This window comes from Strigops habroptila, chromosome 2 (genome assembly GCF_004027225.2).
Source record: "Strigops habroptila isolate Jane chromosome 2, bStrHab1.2.pri, whole genome shotgun sequence".
NCBI classification, from domain to species: Eukaryota; Metazoa; Chordata; class Aves; order Psittaciformes; family Psittacidae; genus Strigops; species Strigops habroptila.
This window is the reverse complement of record NC_044278.2, coordinates 110,450,474-110,467,009: the sequence shown is the minus strand read 5'-3', so window position 1 is coordinate 110,467,009 and position 16,536 is coordinate 110,450,474. Positions and strand designations below refer to the sequence as shown.

The window sequence follows — 16,536 nt, the reverse complement described above, 5'->3', positions numbered from 1 at the left end:
TGGAGGCTGGAGTCAGCCAGGCAGCCCCAAAAAGAGTCCAAGATCTCATAGAAAGTTTCTGTGGAGTTAAACTTGTTTAGGAAAGTAAAAGTACATACAACCTAGGAAATTCTCAGGGAGAGAGGCTCCATTTTGGATAAAAGTTACGTCCTTTTCATACTGTAGAGTCATAAAAGGTTATAGGATACCACCACTTTGAGCAGTCAATAGGTGCTGTTAATTTCTGTTCTTCACCTGGAACAGGTGATGATGTTTCTGTTCTTTCAGCCCAATTCTATATTCCCAGGCTGCTTGCACTTTTTCAGGCAGTAAGTTGCATTACAATTTCTTGGGTTTTGCACTTAATGATGGTATCCCAGGATGTCATGTGCTTCTAGGTTCCCCACCTGTACTTCAAAGAGGATTTTCAAGGATGTTTCTGGTCCCAAGGCCTAGTTCCAAGTCTCACAGTTCCCAGACTGCCAAGTGTTTTCTTGTGTTAGTGATTTTCCCCTTTTTAACCAGGCTACCATTCTGGCTGCTGACATCATAAAGTTATAGCATTAGTTAAGATATGGAGTAAAATCCCAAACTAAAGCATACAACACTGTGTTACTAACCTTCTACAAGCTTCTCTGCTGATGCTAGAGAAACAGAAAACAGAAGCTAAATATTATACCACCTACAAACATCTGCCCACTGGACAAATGGCCTTCTTTTAGAGCTGAGTGTGTGTCCTCAAAACTTCATATATAAGGCTACGAATTATCTCCTGATGTAGAATTCTGTTCTTTCAAAATCTGCATATAAGCAATTGGATTCTTCCATTACTGAAGTCTACACTTTACTGGAAATGCTTATTATAGCCTTCATCTTTATTGGCATTGGCTGCTGTTGACCTTTCACCTGCCGGTTCATCTCTCCATGCTTTTCCTTCTGGAAAATGGACATTTACTTCTATTGTGAAAAAATCATGATACACTGCAGACAAGACTGGTACTAGGTGTTACAGATATTACAGTCACCATTATTTTTGTTATTATATGCAGAGAGGAAGAAGGACTGTTCTGTGATCATGTCTACTGTTTCTGAAGCTTGTAGAAGGAAGATGTATGTCAGCAGACAATACAAAAGTACTTGTGAATATCAAGGCATCATTTAAATTTAAAAATTCACTTGTTGCTATATATATAAAGACTTGACTAGCAACAGTCTCTATTTCTTTCTAACAAACAGGCTAAAAATTTATAAAGTTTTTTTTTTTTTTTTTTTTTTTAATTATTGAGCTCCAGATCATGTGCATACATTTGAAAAAAAATTCTTAGATTCATAGACTTGTAAAAATTTTCCTAGAGGCCAAGTCTATTAACTACAGTGAACAGGCTGAAAATCACTCTGAGGATCATAACCTGCCACTCACTATGTGGTATATATCATTCCCTTGTGCCTGCTTGCGTTGTGCCTGTAAATAACAACTTCTCACCACTGCACGACTTGTCTTTTAGTTTCTAAGTGGAAACATTTTCTTCTTCATTTAAGCTTGGAATTAGACTCAGCTTCCCTTGAACCGACCAAAACTATTGCCCTTCACATAAGTACGGAAATGCTTTCACATTTCCAATATATCTTAGAAATCCTTGCTTCTGTTTCATTGTTATATGATAGATTCCTATATGGATAAATTCAAAGCAGAAATTAAAGGATAATGTGAAATGGGAGAAATTACTAACTCATGGAGTAGTCATGTTTAAGCTGGTTTTTGGGTTTTGGTTCTTTTTTTTTTTTTTTTTAAAGGCTTGGACTGAAATATGACAACCTGTGTCATGACCACTACACTTGATAAGGAGCCTGAGGAACAAGTTTTTTGCCTCCGAGATTTTCTTGTATACCTACCTTCTGTGTCTCTTCTCATATTCCCTTTTTAATCTTCACCTGTGAAGACTGTACAGTACCAGAAATAGACTGAAGCAGAAAAGCAGAAGAAAAGATGCTAAATGGAAAACATTGCACTAAGAATTCAAATGCAGTCTTGAAATGCACATACACAGTGGAAATGCTTGTGGTTTTTATAGCAAGCATATTCTTCAGTGCAACCTACAGTACAAGGCCTCCCAAAAGACATTTAGGAACAAATTGTCTTTGCTTTTAATGGAAACTCTGTTTGCTGAGGATGGTGCTGTCTGCCTTGCAGTCACCACGTAGCCTGGTTGCACAGCAGGAACCTCTTGCCTGTAGTATAGACACAGATAGTGAGACTCGCTTCAGCTGTCTAAAGAGGCCTGGAGTTTCCTCCAGTGCAATGTAGGGGGCATTACATTTCTTAGAGAAGCTGCTTCCATACAGCTGATGTTGCCCAGACACGTTTTTCGAATCAGCTAGAAACTGTGGGCCCATTTGCCATAATAGGGAAGAGGCTAAATGAAGTGGGAGGAAGATCTGATTTAGCCACTGCAAGAAAAGTGGAATTACTGAATAGGCAGGTGAGCTATTTTTCTGAACCATGCTGCATCAGAAGTAGTAGATTTGTTTAATAAATGCAGAAGGGGAAGTCAATTGCCAGGATACTTTAAGGAAACATGAAGGATATTGCACTTCTACACTGACTGAAACTTTAAAAGGACATAACTTTCCCATGTGAGGTCAAAAATGGGAGAAAGATCTATACATCTCTCGAGCTATTTTTTCTAGCTAACTATAGCAGGTCTCAATCAAACATCTTCCCAAACCTATTCCCTCTCTATACCACCCCCCCAACCTTGCCTCCAGCAATGCCCTTCCAGCATTTAATAACTTTATGACTGCTTCCCCTTTCTAACATACAAAAATTCACTGATTCTTTAACAGTCATTAATCAGAATGTAACCTGTCGTGTCTGAGGTTCACTGGGAGGCTGCATAGCCCTATAGTGAGCTATTCTTCACAGCCTTCCTGTGTGAATATCTTTTCTGTGGATACTGATTTTACACCTCTCTTCTACTCTAATTTCCTGTTCAGTCTACGGTATAGCATCTATTAATTACAGAAAGTTGGGAAGTATGAGACTCTGCAGCAGGAGTACTCTGAGGCTTGCAAATAACCATAGAAAGGTTTTAGACCTTGAGGTGTAATGGGCTGTAAAAGTAAAAGCTGTGATTTACTGTTTCTTTCAGTTCTGAAACCTAATGGCTAGCCCACCTTCTGTGGAATTCAGAGATCTGCAGATGTTTCTATCTAATAAGAAGTTTGAATAAATTATGGTGCTTTTCCTTTTAATGCATCGTACTTCTGAGTTATCATGCAAACTTTTTTTCACAATTATTTTTTTGACATTCAGATCAAAGCTGAAAAATACAGATTTATTTGTAGTTCAAAAACGAAGGATTTTTTTTTAATATTAAATCTGTGACCATTATTAGTAAAAAACCCAGATGAGTTATTCCTGTTACTTCATGTTAAATCACTCTAAAAATAACAAATATCGATATATAGGCATATGGATATGTGTGAACACACAGCAACAGCTTATATTGTACACACACATACTCAAACAGTTCATGGATAAATACCTCTGTTTCTCTTGAGAGAAACTCAAGGAAACAAAAAATTTCAGTGCAAATCATACCTAAGATAAATTATTTGGCATTGTTTCAACAGTGAATTTCTATCTATCTCTTTCTAATTTCCACTAAAAAAAAAAAAAAAAAGGCATTACAACAAATAACATTATACACACACACACAGACACACACACACACATATATATATATATGAGAAACACCACAGGATAACATGATTCCTAAGGGCAATGTCTTCCTTTCCCAGGTGGCTGTAAACCCTTCAGGCAAATGACTGATCAGCTTAATAACAACCAGGAATTAGTTCCAAAGGTGGTGTGGGGAAGTGGAATTCTTTATGCTCAAGATATTTTTATGGCCAAAAAATAAACCCACCTTATATGTAAATTTGATAATTTGTTAGTATCATTTAAATCCTAACTGTCTACTTGAAGATTTCTCATTAGTTTGGTTCTTACTATTACGGAAAAAAGAAATAGAAAATAAAGAAAATAATACTATTGCATAAGAAGTTGACACTTCCATACACCACCTCCTTATATTTACCACTTTTATGGTGGTAAGTTTCATTTTCCAGCATCTTCTGGATCCAGTGTGGGGAGAGGGTACAGCTAGATTTCAGCATCCTGAATCCTTCACTGGGACTCATGGATGATTTATTTTTCCTCATCTAAGGCTCACACAGTGACATTTTTATATATTTGCCAACATGCTCATAGCTTTCTGTTTGTTCACTGGTTTTCAAGTGGTGCATCATCTGGATTTACTATTTATGGCGCACTTTACGTATGTTAGATACCTGTTCTTTATTTTCTTTGTTGCCTGTAAAGCTGATTTTGCCAGGTCTGCACCTCCTTAGCTGACCAGTGGGTTGTTTATAGCCATTGGGTCTCCATCATCAGTTGTGTCCTTTCTCTTATCATTGTGTGCCTGTCCCTCTCTACACTACATCCTTCTTTCAAGGTCTCTTTTGTCATACCATGGATATATTCCTCTATGCTATGTCATTATGTTACGGTCATAAATATTAGATACAGAATACACAGAATAACTACTTGTTACTACTACCTATATGAAAATTGTACTATAGAAGGATGAGCAAAATCAAAATGAAATGGACCTGGTAATTTTGAAAATTGCTGTTGCAGCTCCACTGGCTACAACAAAGTTTAACTAGGTAAAACAAGTTCAGACAAAGAAAACCTGACAAGTCTTCTGAGGCCTTGCAAAGTTAGTACAAAGACCACAGCCTTTTAATAGTTGTGGCAATATCTTATTCACTGGTCTACAGAATCCATTCCATTCAGAGCAGTATCTAGTGCCTTTTCTACCTTATAGGTAAATGAGATGCTTAATGGCTGAGGCCTGTAACATTCAGGTGCTAAATGGAGAAGCTCGTATTTTCATCAAGTGAAATAAATAGTGGTTTTATGGAAGTGTCTATGTCAAAGGAGGTAGCTGAAGCTTTTCCTCTCAAAGATGGGTAATGGTTCACCCCTTTCAGGAAGTGTTTCTAAATGGTTGCTAACAAACAAGTGATTGAAAGATAAGAGGGAGGGATGACATTCTTTACTAAAGGTGCCAAAGGTGTGCCATGAAATACAATTTTGAAGGTTTATTAGATCATGAATTTTTACAACTTGGTCACTTGGATAACAAAGAGACTGGAAGAAGCACGTATTTTAGGCTTACTCGCATGGATACTTACTTACATAGATTATTTTCATTAATGACTAAAAACTATACAAATACTGTAAGGGAGTGAGAAGTCAGATATAATTGTCTCTCTTCCCATACAGTGGTTTCATCGCTGGGGTTTTGTTTTGTTTTGGGTTGTTTTTTTTTTTTTGTAGTCTTTCTTTTCATAATATTTATAAAATTTCACTGTTTTCTACAAGGTGAGCCAGCTCTGACAGAAGGGTGAGCAGTGTGCCTTCCTCTGCTTCACAAATCTGTATGGTTGCTGGACTGCAGATGCAGCTTTGCATCATTCAAGCAGCACGGGATCGAGCTGTAATACCACTTAGGCTCCACTAGGCTGATGTATGAAAAGTTAATGAGAAAAGCATCAGTATTTCTCCCTTGTACTGATATATATATTTTTTTTTTTTTTTCAATATGCAGTGTAAGTCAAAAATAGTCTCCAATCCCTAACTCAGTGCCTTTCCAAAGGCAAGGTTTAGGTAAATTCTTTAATTCACACTTCAAGGCCAATACAGTGAGGAAAGATTGTTCATAATTCTCAAGAGCATCAGCTATGAAATTGGTAGTTAGTTCTACCACAGTGCCTTTGGTAGACGAACTTTAGACACCTAATCTGTTTCCTGGCAATGATATACACAGGTCTGACTATGACAGCTAATTGGCTTTTATTTAATTGTTGAGATTTTACTAGGCCCAAAGTTATTTAGTAGATGTACTCCCAGCTGCTGACTGATTCCAAGGAAAATAGCTTAACTAGGGAGTAATTTGGAACAGAAAGACACTCTTGTGACTCCTTCAGTCAGAATGAAGTATTGTGAAAGTCAAGGGAAGAAGCATCTGAGAACATAGCTTGGGTACAAGAAAAACTGAAAAAAACAAGGAAAAGCTTTAAGATGATATAACTGTATTTGCTTTAGGTTAATAAAGACTTCTGCAGGAAAAAGACTGGTTTTCAGCCTTCATGTGAAAGCTAATTAATCCAGAAGCTCACATAGCATCACAACAGTGGTACTTTTTTTGTTTGGAGGGTTTTTTTGTTTGTTTGTTTGGGTTTTTTTCTAATTGGGGATGTTAACAATTGTTCAGATTTACTAAAAGTGTTGTGATTTCTCTGTTGTCAATTTAACTTAATGATTGGATAGTTCAAACAATAATTATTTTTAAAAAGTCCTATGTTGTTCTTTTAAGGATAGTAAGCTAAACGGCGATGCATGCCTCTACTATAATTTCAAATGAGTAATTTGAACACAAATTCTATGATTCTAAAGTAATCAACAAAATTGTAATTACATATATCTTAGTTTAACACCAGCTTGCAGCTAGGTATATTCTCATGAGACCTCACTTGGAGTACTGTGTACAGTTCTGGTGTCCTCAACATAAAAAGGACATGGAGCTGTTGGAGTGAGTCCAGAGGAGGGCCATGAGGATGATAAGAGGGCTGGAGCACCTCCCATATGAAGACAGGCTGAGAGAGTTGGGGCTGTTCAGCCTGGAGAAGAGAAGGCTGCGTGGAGACCTCAGAGCAGCCTTCCAGTATCTGAAGGGGGTCTACAAGGATGCTGGGGAGGGACTCTTCCTTAGGGACTGTAGTGGCAGGACAAGGGGTAATGGGTTCAAACTTAAACAGGGGAAGTTTAGACTAGATATAAGGAAGAAGTTCTTTACAGTGAGGGTGGTGAAGCAGTGGAATGGGTTGCCCAGGCAGGTTGTGGATGCTCCATCCCTGGCAGTGTTCAAGGCCAGGTTGGACAGAGCCTTGGACCACATGGTTTAGGGCAAGGTGTCCCTGCCCAGGGCAGGGGGGTTGGAACTAGATGATCTTAAGGTCCTTTCCAACCCTTACGATTCTATGATTCTATGATTCTATGATCATGCAGCCACTTGCTCAGTCTGCCCCCTCCCCCCTCCCTAGGAGGAGAATTGGAAAAAAGGTAAACCCAGTGGGTTGAGATAAGAATAGGTTAGTAATTAAAATAATGCTGCATCATCATCATGATTTGGGGGGAAGTGGAATAAAACCTGAGAAAGACAAGTGATGCACAATACAATTGCTTAGCACCCGCTGACCGATGCCCATCCCATCCCTTAGCAGCGATTGGAATTTCCCCCAGTTTATACACTGAGCATGAGTTCTATGGAATATCCCTCCGGCTAGTTCAGAATCGCCATCCTGGCTGTGCTCCCTCCTAGGTTCTTGTGTTCCTTCTTATTGGTAGAGCATGGAAAACTCTAAAGTCCTTGACTTAGAGTAAGCACTACTAAAACGCCAGTGTTATGAATGTTGTTCTCATACTAAATCCAAAACACAGTATCGTACCAGCTGCTAGGAAGAAAATTAACTTTATCCCAGCCAAAACCAGGACAGAATGTCACCTGGAAAAGGTCACCTTAAAAAAGTAATAATATGGGAAAGCATCTTTACAAAAATGCTTATGAGGTTGTTTAAATTCAAACGACGGATTATATTATATTCTTTCCATTATAGATGAGTTACATAAATAAAAAATACTAATAACATAAACTTGTAACTTTTCCATTCTTCTCAGTACTATCCTTTCTTTATAGGGTAGCAGATAAAAAAGAACTCTTCATTTCTACTTCTTTTTTGTTGTTGTTGTTGTTGTTGTTGTTGTTGTTGTTGTATGAAATAGCATTTTCCTCCCCCTACCAGCATAAAGCAAAGCACTTTTGAATTTTGTATCCATTCTGAAACAAGACAGGTATCTCAGATTTAATTCATACAGCCAGTAAACACTGCATGTCGTGCAATGTACAAGGAATGAAATATGAGAGACAAATGAAGAGATGTCCACATAGAAGAGGTTTGAGTGATCTAAAACTTCAAATACAGGTCTACACGTACATGTAACTTCTTTTTTCTCTTCCCCCCCCACCCCCCCCCCCCCCCCCCACAGATTACTGAAAAGGAGTTATTTTATATTTTGATTCAGTTCACCTCCTGAGTATCATCGGCTTTCACTCATACAAGACCTAGTTTGTGGAGATCATTTCTGTTTTGAAGGACAACTTCTGTACAGCGAATAGGAGAGTTAAGGTAGTGCATATTTAAACTTAACTGCTTTTGGAACATGTTTATGATCTTTATTGCTTGCATTTATTAGTTTAAAAAATTAAAATCAAACACAGAAGGTCTTGCCAGCAATTTAACCTGAATAAGCTTACAAATGGAACATAGATTGAAAAAAGAAATCTACTTATCTGGATAATATTGTTACATTTTTCAACATGGGTTTGTAGAAGGTTCTGTCTTGAAAGTGTTTACTACTCCTTGTAAATGTTTTAAAATAATCATTGCAATATACTCTTAACCTGGATGCACTGAATAGGTTTTAAAAAAACTTTTTCTCATGTTTAATAGCGTCTTCTTAGTTCTGGAAAACTCTCTTGACTATATTGTGCTTCAAACCTCCCAGGTATTTCAATGTGGCTTGGTCTAGTTCTAGAATACGGAGGGTTTGTTACAGGAATCTGAAATCATAATTAAGTTCTTGCGAAGACAAAACTAAAGATCAAGGATAATGCCCCTTTTAGGCAGTCAAGAGTTTGTTCCCAACTACTATTAAGTTTGTGTAACTCAGTACATGTTTTATTAGAATATTCGAATAAATACAAATCTGTATTAATGAAGCAGATGAATGTGAATAGCGGTGTGCTCCTTAAGAGCCTATTGTGATACAAACTAAACTAGTGTGATATAGCAGCTGTAAGTAAGAGTCATTTGAATCTGACATTCATTATCCAGATGAACAATGGATATTCACTTTAAATTTATCATTAATACAGCCGCAGATGGAAATAAGATGGAGTAAACATCTGCAGTTATCTATTAACTGGTGTGCTTCATCATTTAATAGCTAAATGACTTATGATCATGTAGTTCAGAACACCTCTAATTAATTTCTGAATTGAGTCTTTATTCTCAACCTCAAACTATGGTTTATTAATAGGTCAACTTAAAGAGCTTGCTAAAGTGTAATGTGTGGCTGTGCAAACATATTTGGAAGCATATAGTTCATTGTTGGATGTCAGATGTTTTATGTGCCTACCCAGCTAATTGAGAATCATATCAGAAAACAAGCAAGCCATTGTAATGAATGAGACAGACAGTGACCTCCAAACAGATATAAGTGAATTAGAACTGATGAACTTGATGTGAGTAGATTCACAGTGTCATTTTAAATATAACACAGTTTAACTTATTTTCCTGCTCTTGACAATGTATTGCAACCACTAAAAGCATAGAGAAGATTGGCAGGTGAATTTTAACATGTTTTCTCTGTACAAACCTTATTAGAGTAGCAGGTGTACTGGAGGATATTCTTTATATAAAAAAGCATTTGGGCTCTGCGTGCATGCTAAGCAGGTATTGTGGCATCTAAGAAATGTCTTTAATGTCTTTGAGGATCAAGAGTTGGTAGGAGGAGAGGAGAGGGAAGTTTTTTTCCCAAGCTATAAATGAAAAATCACTCTTTTCTTTTTCTTGGCAAAGACCAGAAAAGATAAATTTAAGCCGTAATTTTGTTTGAGAATTTAACTTTCTATGTATTTCTGTTGCTCAAATTAATAATTATTTATAGGTTGAATAATTGTGTATACGTTATGTCAGAATTCTGTTAGTCTTTAGACTGGAGGCTTTTGATGGTCCAATTTTGACAAATACGCCAGGATCATTTACAAACTAACTTCTGGCCTGCCCACCTTCGCACATGATGTTAACTTCATACTTTCTTGCAATAGAGCAGAACTGAGTCTTGTGTCTGTTTCTTAAATCCATGTGGTTCATTCCTAATAAATATTAAAGTGTTCACTTGTATAAATTGCTATGTAAAAACATAACATAAATTTACAATGAACCACAAATCATGCTGTGTTTTGCTCAACATCTATAATGAAGGAAGATGATTTGGCACAATTTTATGCCTCAGCAGGAGCTGCTTATTTTACTGGTGACGAATATGCCCTGAAAACAGTAGCTTTGGTACTCCATGCCCTCAACATCTGAGTAAGTACACAGTGTGAAATAAAAAAGGTTTAGGAAAAACATTGAGCTCCCCCGCCTAGTCCCTTGAATTTTTTCTCAGCTCTGAAGTCAAGGAATGCTTTCATCACTCCTTTCCCAAAATGCAGAAGATCTCAATTTTTTTTTTTCTCTCCCTAAGATTCTGCTAATTCCCCTATTTTTGTTCTTTCATTTTTATGAACTTCTCTTGTGTTGGATTTTCCAGGAATAATGCTTTTGTACACAGCTGTCAAATTAGAATAGCTGGTGCATGTCTCATTCTTCATTTTAAGTTAATCACTTAGATAAATGCAGAACAACAGTGGCAAAACTTACATAAACAAAAGAAATCTCTCTGATGCATATTTTTTTTTAATAGGCAATGTCAGTCTTTTTATAGTATCTATCTTCACCATGTGGACCTTGTCATAGTGATTACATTTAAAAGGTCTTTTAGAACTGGTCTTTCTGTCAAATTTTGCTGGAAAAAATTTCACCAGTTATGAAAAACAGTTGCTAAAATGGGCTATATAGGGCGGTTGTGTATTGTTGGTTTAGACAATTTGGAATTCTGATGGTTGTAACAGTGATGGACAGGAACAAAAGTGGCAGTGATTTTCAAAAAGACAACTTTGCATTGTCTTCCAAATATGAAGATTTCAGTACACTAACATACTGAGAGACTGGAAGGACCTGACATGAATTGGTAATTTTCGGTATGCGGGAATTTAACAATCCTTAAATGGCTTGTGCTGGATAAAAGAAAAACAGAAAAATGACCTTTATATTTGTCACCACTGCAAATCATGTTGTTCCACTGTTCCAGTGATGCGTAGAGGTGGAAATAACGGAGATGAGTACAATAGACTTTTCCATAGACTGAGTTTTCCGGGTCATTTAATTCTCTCTAGTGTCTTCAGAACCTTTCCAACAGAGCTAATGATAACAGATTGCCACATTATCCTGCTCATGGTGACCTGTTTGGGTAGCTGCCAGAAATTCCACTGACTCAGAACTATGGATGAAAAAACGTATTTACTGAATTCACTTCTTACGGTTATTATAAGGAAAAGAAAAAAAAAAAGTATTACTGAGTCCTTCATGTGTTTAGTAATGATTCGATTATTTTGAAAATTGATACTTCAGATCTGGGTTGCTGCTCTGCTGCAGCTTGTTTTGAATTTTCCTTGCAGACTCTGGCCTTCTGCCAATTCACGTTCCATGGGGATAGCTCCCCCAACCTAACAAGGTTGTTTTTTCAGCACATAGCCAGCTAAAGCTATCCACACTAACTCTCTCCTTGCCAAAAGAGAAACAGCTGTGGCTCTGAAGGTGATGAATGTAGCTTTTTCCTAGGAATTGTGATTTCTTTGGGGTTGCATGAGCTTAGGAGATTGCTAAGGAGAAAGTCTCACCACCTGGGCATATAATGGCATTCAATCTCAGACACTGATAATTTTAGAATTTACCCTAATTGTTTGTATCTCTAGCTTTAACGTAACTGAGAACCAGGAAGCTTGAGATTAGATACACCATGTGCTTTTGCCACGAGAAAATGAGCCTGTGTTTAATTAAGAATTTAATTAAATAAATGTATATAAATCTGCCTTTTGGCTACTTGAATATTCAGTGTTTCTCCATTCCAACCAGAAAAAAAAAAAATATATATATATATGTATAAAAAAAAGAGATTCTTCCTGGAGTTCTGCTTTTGAGACGCCTTGCTCATTCGTATTACTTCTACCTAATTTTGAAGAGCTAGGGGGATCTAAAGTTTTAAAGGTGTACTGTTTATTCTAACTGATTCCTAATCCTGAGTCTTTAAGAAAGATTTGAAATGAAATCTTTTATTTTATTTTTTTTTTAAACTACATTTAAGTTCCTCTAGAAATGCTAGATACATCATACTTGTTCCAAATCAATGCAAAAATGAGGTTAAGAGTATTACCAAAGCTTACTTACCAGACACCAATGACTGAGTTACTCTCTCCATGTATAAAAGTTTTTGTTTTCTAACTTAGGACTGATGTTCAAGCTGGCATTGAGCATCTAAAAGTCACCTGCATAGCTTTCCCTTGATTATAGGTTATAGAACTAGAAATACTAGAAGTGGAAAATGTCATCAAATCTATTTGAAGTTATTTACTGTGAGGGTGGTGAGGCAGTGGAACAGGTTGCCCAAAGACGTGTTAAATGCTCCATCACTGGAAGTGTTCAAGACAAGATTGGACAGAGCCTTGGGTGACATGGTCTAGTGTGAGGCATCCCTGCCCCACAGGGACTTTGGAACTAGATGATCTTAAGGTCCTTTCCAACCCTAACTATTCTATGATTCTATGAAATCAGAAAAAGTTTCTTTCGAAGTCTGTCTCACATGTGAAGGGCTCAAATTTCAACATTATGTAAAAAGTTTTGCCTGCTGGATGTAAAGAGTCACAGTTCAGCAGCTGCTTTGCTAGCAGCTGACTCTCCTCACATGAGTAACAACTTCATTCTCAAGGTTGGGAGAGCAACATAGGCTGGGGCATCATGAGAATTGTCACATGTAGTAGTAGGATTAACTGCACTACACTAATTTAAAAAGAACATTTGAAAGGTTTGGGGCTTACATGCCTGATATCTTGTTACCAAAGGGCATGCTTGTATTCTCACTGAGAAGATTCATGTTTTCCAGGCCCGAAATGGCTATAGTGATCCCACTCTTTCCTTCGTATGCATTTGCAGTAGAAATAACTAGAATATCAGAGGGTTTAGACCTTGAACCGTTTACTCTAAGACTACAATTTTATGTTATATCAAATCACTTAATTTTAATTTTGTGATGAACTGTTATACTTTGCTGCTGGATAGATGTACAAATGTTAAAATGCTATAAAATTAAGACTTGATGTTAATATAAAAAAAAAGTCTTCAGATTAACGTCTGAAGTGCTATTAGACTATAGTCCTGAAGTATTCAAATATTAGTATCATTTTCTGAGTACAGAATTTAATGGATTAAATTGTGATATATACATTTGCAGTTCACTAAAGACTAATGAGATTCTAATGTCTAACATTAATAGTGATTCGCTGCCTTCTGTTATAGCAGAATGTGGAAAATAGAAATACAATTTTAAGTAATTGCGTGTATTCAGGTTTCAGATCTGCTATAATTCTCTCTCCCTACAAGAAGCCATTTTTATAAACCTCAATATGATCTAAAGAAAAACAGGGCTTTTTTCCTAATACAGTTAGGCTCAGTCTGACATTGCAACGAAGCCTAACTAGTGACAAATCACTGCAAACTATGAGGTTCAGTTCTCTCCTTGCTACTCTCTCTTCCCTGTCACAGATCTACAGGTTGTACAGTTGATGCATAATTGGTTGAGCCAGTAGGAAATGTTGTGGTTTGTTTTTTGTTTTGGTTTGGTTTGTTTTTTTGTTTCATTCTGTGGTTAAACCAGTATATTACATGTGAGAGAAATTTCAAGACAGCAAGACTTCCACTTGCTGTGGCAGCTTGCTGAATTATTAGCTACTTTTGCAAAACTAAGTTGGGTAGGGCCTTACCCCGTCTTGTCTGATTTTGGGGAGGCACCATGCTCTTCAGGAAAGCAGCAATGGGTCAGGCCTGTCAAGCCACTGAGGTCCAAACAGGTTTCAGTGTTTGTTAAAACAGCTCTAAAATTTTCATAAAGACCAAATATGCCTACTTTCCACATAGTGAATATGAAACCCAGTCTCAAACTTGGCTGTTGCAGGTCCAGCTGTGCCCATTGCAGCAGCCAGGCTGAGATTAGCCACAAGGCAGCCGCTCATTCACAATGGGGATAGATATAGGCAGATGGATGTTGGGGAAGATATCACACAACAACCCATCTTTTCCTAAAGAATGAGCATGAAAAATCTTACATTGTTAGCCATATGTACTTTGTAAGGATAGTGAATAAAAATGTTCAAAGCTATAAGCATCTGAATCTTTAAGATGGCTCACTATTTTGTATGTAATTCAGATATTGGGGTGATAGCCAGCTGAAGAAATCCCTGAGCTAGAGGTAGTTTTGGAAGATGCCCATATATTTCATGATTTTTATTCAGTACAGAAAAATTATGGATTTAAATTGATAATAAAAAACCATTGAAATAGCTTAAGTTTCATGTAGGATTTTCATTATATGGTTAATACAGGCACAACATTTCAGAATAACTAACTTTATATAAGCACGTATCTGGTTTTGTATGACATTCATATACATTTCAAGTTTTCAGAAGTATTTGTAAAACATATGTTTATATTTGATGTTTTGTTTTGTCTCCTTAGACTAGAAAAAAAAAATGCTAAAATGCTATAAGGATGCTTACACCATGCTGCCTTTTACATGACCAGAAGGAGAGAGAGATAAAGAGGCTGTCAACACACTTTGATTTTGTCTCACATTTTCGAACCTGAATCCACATCCATATCTCAAGTCTTGCAAATATGCACATGACTTAAAACTAGTTTTGTTTGCATAACATGCAGATTTTTTTAGAAGGGCTCCAGGGTACAAATACAAAATAGAACACCTCTTTAAAAGATTAGTTTTCTGGACTGTAAACTGGAGAAGATGTCTTAGCAAATGGGATATATTTTTGAGTTTTGCAATGTTTTGAAGAAAATAGAATAAAATCCATAACCTCACACAAAAATTAAAAGCTCATATAGTATTAGAGAGACACTCTGAAAATAAGCATTAAATATCCCTAATATGCAGCACAACTCCTTTATCAGCAGTTTCAGGGAAAAATAATTACTTCTGCTTTGACACAATGAGAAGAACCAAAGCTCAGTATTATTTGTTGTCATTATAATAATTATTGGTATTTATTATTTATAGCAGGAGCATTTTTCCTATTTAAAGTCCTCAGAATGAAAGCTATTGTCATACTTATAATCATGTATGTGGTGGGGCTTCTAAAGAAGCTTTGTAATTAATTCTTTCAAATTCATATGAACATTGTTATTGTCTTAATCTAATATTTGGTACTGATAGAAATGAGCTGCAAAATATTTAATGACATTTTGCAAGTACTGTCTTGTCAAGTTTGTCACTGCCACCTGACACAAGCAATTTTAGAAGTCAACAGTCTTGTTAGTTAATGTTAATAAACTTGGCAGTCACACATAATTGGCTCTTACCTTGTTTTTCATGTCTTTTAATGGGATTGTTTAGAGGCTTTTTGAAGTATAGGCTTCAGCTTTATTGATTGTGCAGCTGTAAAATTACTTCTTGTAACTGATGTTTGCCTGGATTTTCTATCACATGAACTAAACCAGATAACTGCCAAATCTGGTAAAATGAAGTAGCTCTGTATAGAAAGCAAATTTCATAAAATTGTATTGTTCAGATAGAAAAAGGACCTTAGGCAGTCTCCAATCCAATCTCCTGCTCATGGCAGGTCAGCTCTGAGGTCAGACCAGATTAGGTCTTCACCCAGCTGGGTCTTGAAATCACCCAAGGACAGAGATTGTACAACCTCTCAGCCTGTGCCACTGCCTGAGTGTCGTTATGGTGAAAAAGCTCCTCTTTATATTCAGGCTGAACCTCTCTCATTTCAATTTATACATGTTGAATCTCATCTTCCCAACTTGAGCTGCTGTGAAGAGTCTGGCTCTGTCTCCTCAATGACCTCCCCATAGGCACTGGGGAGGCACACCATTAGGTCCCGCCAAATGCAGTCTCTGCTCCAAGCGGGACAAGCCCAGCTCCTCCAGACTCTCCTCATGGAGCAAGTACTCCAGCTCCCACCATCTCGGTGTCCTCCCTTGTACCCCCTCCAGTTGGTCACCACCTTTCTTGTACTGAGTGGCCCCAAACCAAACGTAGCATTCTAGTTATGGAAATTCTCAGAGAAGTGGGAAATAGAACATTCTTTATCTTCATAAGACAAGATTCAGAAACATGACCGAATTGGCATTTTTTTCTGATTTGAGACCAACTTTAATTTACAGTAGCATGAATTAGTCTCTTGCTAGTGTACCAAAAGTAGCATTTGGCCATCAGACAATGTATCCAAACAAATGCAAGATTTCTTTAAAAAAAGGATCTTATCTAACTCCTGTTAAAAAATCTTGAATTCAGAAACATCAGAAGGAGGTAAGAGATAAGGTAAGAACCACAATGATCTAATTTGATTGCGTAGGGGAATTCTTCAGTTTCTTCTTTTAGTGATATTTGCACAGCTGCAGTTTCCTGTAATCATGTTCTCTGATCAAAAGTGAGCAAAAAGAAAGAACAAGTTTTAACTGTTGTGA

The 16,536-nt window shown here is 36.9% G+C and overlaps 1 protein-coding gene across 6 annotated transcripts in view; it reads left to right on the top strand.

The window, feature by feature from the left end:
- CNTN5 (contactin 5) overlaps positions 1–16,536 on the top strand; it is a 642,678-nt gene that overhangs the window by 181,230 nt on the left and 444,912 nt on the right. For 5 of the 6 annotated variants that reach the window (XM_030475688.1, XM_030475690.1, XM_030475689.1 and 2 more), the window contains one exon: positions 8,156–8,295. The exons of the other annotated variant lie outside the window; for it this stretch is intronic. The gene's annotated coding sequence lies outside the window, so the exon portion shown is untranslated. The remainder of the gene's footprint in view (positions 1–8,155; positions 8,296–16,536) is intronic. 6 annotated transcript variants of the gene reach the window in all.